The following is a 5,791-nucleotide window of genomic DNA, read 5'->3' as shown; positions in this document are numbered from 1 at the left end:
ACCATGCCAGCAACACCAGGGTGTTTGGATGTGGGTCGCTGCTGGATTCCTACGTTGACATTGGGCAGGCACCTGATCTTGGGTTCCCTCTTTATACAATGAGGGAAGCTCTTACTGGTGGCCTGCTCTGCCCATGCTTCTCCTGACCTTTGACTTGTCTGGATGTATCTTTACTTCCAACCTCTTTCAAACCAGTGTTTGTGTGTCTGCTCAGTCATGTACAACTCTTTGCGACCTCATGGACTATAGCCCGCCACACTCCTTGGTCCATGGGATTTCCCAGGCAAGAATGCTGGAGTAGATTTCCATTTCCTTCTCCAAGGATCTTCCCAACACAGGGATCAAACTCAAGTCTCCTGTGGCTCCTGCATTGCAGGCAATTTCTTTACCACTTGAGCCACCAGGGAATCCCTTCACATAAATGATTCTGGTCCAAAGCCGTGATTGCCTAGGAGGGTCTGATCATCCAGAGCTCCATGTCACAGGGTCAGTCTGTGCAGGGTCTCTATATCTGCATCCTGGCGATGCTGGCTGGACTGCAGACAGCCCTGCTTGAAGTTTTAGATGCACACTGCTGCTTAGTTTTAAGGATTTCTATCTGGCCCTCAGTGAGACCCACACTCGAGTGTTCCACCTCACTGCAGCATCTGGTACCAAGATTTCTCACCTGATGGAAAGTAGCCTTCCACATTTTCAAATTTGCCTTCATAATGTGCTGGGCTGTGCTCTGCTAAGTCACTTCAGCTGTATCTGACTCTCTGTGACCCCATGGACTGTAGCCCACCAGGTTCCTCTGTCCATGGGGTTCTCTAGGCAAGAATACTGGAGTGGATTGCCATAACCTCCTCCAAGCAATTTTCCTGACTCAGGGATCGAACCTACGTCTCTTATGTCTCCTGTGTTGGTAGTTGGGTTCTTTACTGCTAGCGCCACCTGGGAAACCCTTTGCCTTCATAATAGTCACAAATGGTCCACAAAGATATAACACCAGATCCTTGTGTCACATAATCCCCACCATGCTGTGGGCAAGGCTTTGCTGTTGTTGTTCCCATCTTATAGATGAGAAAGTGTTATGTAAACAGTTATGTAATACTCTATGGATCTTTGTGTTTATCATTTCCATAATCATTAAATGATTATATACTTCAGGGTTCTTTGGGATGAGAAAAAAATAATTATTCAGTATTTAACTGAGTACCAGACAGCAGGTTAGGTACTCTCCATTTTCAAGTTTAATCACAGTAATGCTACGAGATTACCACCTCAGGCCTTCCTGTGTGGCTCAGTGGTAAAGAACCCGCCTGCCAATGCAGGAGATGCAGGTTCAATCCCTAGTCTGGGGAGATCCCCTGGAGAAGAAAGTGGCAACCCACTCCAGTATTTTTGCCCAGAAAATCCCATGGACAGAGGAGCCCAGCAGGCTAGAGTCCACGGGGCCACAAAGAGTTGGACATGACTTAACGACTAAACAGCAACAACAATGCTTTAAGGCAGGTATTATTTTCATGTTCACCATGGAGGAAACAAAAGCTCAGAGAGGTTAAAGAGCTTTATTGCAGCTGTAAGCTCGTGGGTAACAGAGCTGGGATTAAGGTCTGTCTGCCCCCTCAGCCCGTGTGCACCTGTGAACACCTCTCCTCTGGAATCTAGAGAAGGAAGACCCCTCCCAGTGGAGGAAGCATGGAAATCCTAAGATGATATGAAAAACATCGTGCTGGGACGTCGGGGTGAACGGTCACCCTAGCAATGGGGCTGCTCCCTGTGAAGTGTGCCCACAGCACACCCGGGGGTTACTCTAGGGGTAACAAGGAAGCCCTGGATCCAGAAACAGATTATAAGAAGAGAGTGAAAGATAAAGGAGCACAGGAGTTCAGGTGCAAGGTCATTCACTCAAAAGTGGGTCGTCGTTTTTCATCTCAGTGAAGCCTCAGGTAGCTCTGATGCACAGCTGCTCACCCAGAGGCGACCATGGTCCCTCCCCTGGTCTCCGACTCTCCTCCTGATAGTTCTGGTTCTCCTCAGCCTGCCTGCCTCTTCCTGGTACACAAGTCTCTCCTGTATGGAGAGATGCCTGTCCTCCAGGCCTAGGTCCACACTCAACTGTACTCAGATCTCTTAATTTCCATCACAGACAAGTCTCAGGAAAAGTGGCCACTGAATTTAGCTCATGTGTATTGAGCAGTGATGAGGCTCTGTTCACTGGGCCAAGTGATTTGCACTTTTTTTTTTTCAGTTTCTCACAATGACCCAGTGAGACAGGAACTGTAAAGTGAAAGTGTTAGTTGCTCAGTCATGTCCGACTCTTTGCGACCCCATAGACTCTAACCCACCAGACTCCTCTGTCCATGGGATTTCCCAGGCGAGAATACTGGAGTGGGTGGCCATTTCTTTCTCCAGGGGATCTTCCCAACCCAGGGATCGAACTTGGGTCTTCTGCATTGCAGGCAGATCTTTACCGTCTGAGCCACCAGGGAGATAGGAACCTTAGGAGGACAAAATTGGCCACATCAAAATATCTCTTTAGCATGCCTGTTATTTCAAGCTGAAAACAATCAAGGCTCAAAAGAGTCAGGAAGACCCTTTGACCTTCACCCTAACTGCCTGAAAGAATTAAAATTGAGGGCCTGTTCCTAGAATTTCCAGGGGATAATTCCCAGAGAGATCTGCAAAGAATATGGGCTGAGTGTGATGGGGGACACTGGGCAGGCCTGAAGCCCAGGGTCCTCTCTGTGTTCCGTGGTCTCTGCAGGGCCCAGCAAACGTTTGTTTACCAAACATCTGCTTTTCCATCTTTATGTCAGTTGCCTTCCTCCCCTCTGAAGTTCCAAACCACCACCCTCAACATCCACTTTTGTCCTTAGCTGGAGCTGCTGTTTAAGGGGAGGGCCTCAGACATTTTGGCTACACATTTTTCCTGGGTCTCTCCTGTGCGTACATGTTATTAAACCTTTGTCTGATTTTCTCCTGTCAGTTTAATTTGTAGACCTCTCATAAAGAGTCGCACATGACTGAAGCAACTTAGCACGTATCACACAGCAGAAGAACCTAGAAGGGTAGAGTTTTTTTCTCTCTGACAGCACTATTATTGTACCCACTTTAGGGTCTGGTAAACTAAGAGTAGGGGGCTTCCCCGGTGGCTTGGCCATAAAGAAACCTCCTACAAGGCAGGAGACTAGGGTTCAATCCCTGGGTCAGAAAGGTCCCCTGGAAGAGGAAATAGCAATCCACTCCAATATTCTTGCCTGGAGAACCCCATGGACAGAGGGGCCTGGCGGACTGTAGTCCATGGGCTTGCAAAGAGTCAGACACAACTGAAGCGACCGAGCATGCATGCAAAGTAAGAGTAACTTTAGTTACATCAGGGACTCCCAAACTCCAGGATCTAATGCCTGATGATGATCTGACGTGGAGCTGATGTAATAATAACAGAAATAAAGTGCACAATAAATGAAATTGGTTTAATCATCCTGAAACCATCCCCCACCCCCACCTCCAGTCCGTGGAAAAATTGTTTTCTACAAAACTGGTTCCTGGTGCCAAAAATTCTGGGGCTTTAGCCTTCTTGTTTTTATTGTGCCAGTGCACATGCGCACACACACATACACACACACACACACACACACACACTCATTTACATCTAATGCTTTAGCTGGCAATCAGAACCTACTGTTTCCAAAGCTATACCTGTAAGCAGACCTACGTCTAAGCTCCAGAATAACATTTCTGCCCTCCTACTACTTGCATACCTGGGGGTCTCTTGGTAGGCTCAAGTGCTTCCTCTCTGAATTAAAATTTGCTGGGACTTCGCTCATGTCTGCAGTGGTTGACTCCCTGCTCCCAATGGAGGGGGCTAGGGTTCGATCCCTGGTCAGGGAATTAGATCCCATACGCTGAAAGTGAGAGCCTACTTGCTGCAACCAAGTACCCGGTGTAGCCAAAGAAATTAAAAATAAAAAATTTTTTAATAAAATAAATAGAATTTGTTAGTTTGTTCCCATCCCTGATCCTCCTGCACCGATATCTTAGCAAATGGCACAGTCATCTGCTGGGCCACCCAAAGCAGACGCTGGGAGCCACTGTCCACACCTTCCACACTGTCACTCACTCTGTACACTCAGCTGCTAAAGGGCTCTCAAACCTGCCCCTCACCTTCACTTCCAGTTTCTGTTTCACCCACACTCCACACACTATCACATGCTTTCCTGAAATATTACATTCTCTGTGTCGTTCAACAGCCAGACATTCTGTCACAGCCCCCTGTCACCTGCAAAATACAGAATAAACTCCTTGTAAGTCACAAATCTTCCTAATCAAGACCTGTCCACTCTCCTTGCTCCATGTTCTGTCCTCTCCCCAGCCCCAAATGCTCCACTGATGCTCTTGCCTTCACATGTTTTCTTCAGTGTGGAAAACTCACCCCTTTCTCCCCATTACCACCCCCCATCTTCTCCAGCTCCTCACTCTGCAGAAAATTCCTATTGCTCAGCAACACGTGGCCCCATCATCATTCCCTTGTTTACTGATATGGCAGGTATTCTCTTCCTTCCTGAGTTCCCCCAGGGCTTACTGGCTCACCAAAGGCTGTGGCTGCAATCCCTGACATTCTTTGTTTACGGATATGGCAGGGAATATTCCATTTATCACTTCAGTTTAAAATTTAGTATTACTGTGCCCCAAAGGAAAAATGTCCCACCCACTGAGGGAGGGCAAAGTGAAGGCTTCCTTAATTGTGCCTGAGGCAAAAGGTGACAGGAATGACATCCAGAGAAGAAATGACGGTGGGGGCCAAGTCACAGTCTTAGTGAACCCGTAAGCCCTGGGGGAACTCAGGAAGGAAAAGAATACCTGTCATCTAGCAGTCATCAGAGAGCTTCCCGGGTAGCTCAGCTGGTAAAAAGTCTGCCTGCAATGCAGGAGACTCCAGTTTGATTCTTGGGTCTGGAAGTTCCCCTGGAGGACAGCATGGCAGTTCACTCCAGTATTCTCGCCTGGAGAATCACCATGAAGAGAGGAGCCTGGCAGGCTACAGTCCATGGGTTGCAAAGAGTTGGACACGACTGAGCTACTAAGCACAGCACAGCAGTCATCAGATTGCAGCCACTCCCTACGGTGAGCCAAGAGGACACAAGATGTGAAAACACAGGAGACTGGCCCCAGATGACTGAGGTGCAAATCAGAGGAATGATCTCAGTGAGCCCAGACTCTTGCATCTTCCTATACAAAGAAAAGCACTAAATTCTTTAACTTGACAAACCTGGTTTTCTCTAATTAATGATAATCTTTTGATGCATCTGGTCCCATCACTTTATGGCAAATAGATGGGGAAACAATGAAACAGTGAGAGACTTTGCTTTCTTGAGCTCCAAAATCACTGCAGAAGGTGACTGCAGCCATGAAATTAAAAGATGCTTGCTTCTTGGAAGGAAAGCTATGGCAAAACTAGACAGCGTATTAAAAAGCAGAGACATTACTTTGCCAACAAAGGTCCATATAGTCAAAGCTATTGTTTTTCCAATAGTCATGTATGGATGTGAGAGTTGGACCATAAAGAAGGCTGAGTGCCAAAGGATTGATGCTTTTGAACTGTGGTGGTGGAGGAGACTCTTGAGAGTCCCTTGGACTGCAAGGAGATCAAACCAGTCAAACCTAAAGGAAATCACTCCTGAATAGTCATTGGAAGGATGCATAGGCTGAAGCTCCAATAATTTGGCCACCTGATGCAAAGAGCTGACTCATTAGAAAAGACCCTAATGCTGGGAAATATTGAGGGCAGGAGGAGAAGGGGGCGACA

The sequence above is a fragment of the Cervus elaphus genome, chromosome 22 (genome assembly GCF_910594005.1).
Source record: "Cervus elaphus chromosome 22, mCerEla1.1, whole genome shotgun sequence".
In the NCBI taxonomy this organism is placed as follows: Eukaryota; Metazoa; Chordata; class Mammalia; order Artiodactyla; family Cervidae; genus Cervus; species Cervus elaphus.
The sequence above is the reverse complement of the archived record's forward strand: the minus strand, read 5'-3'. Positions refer to the sequence as shown.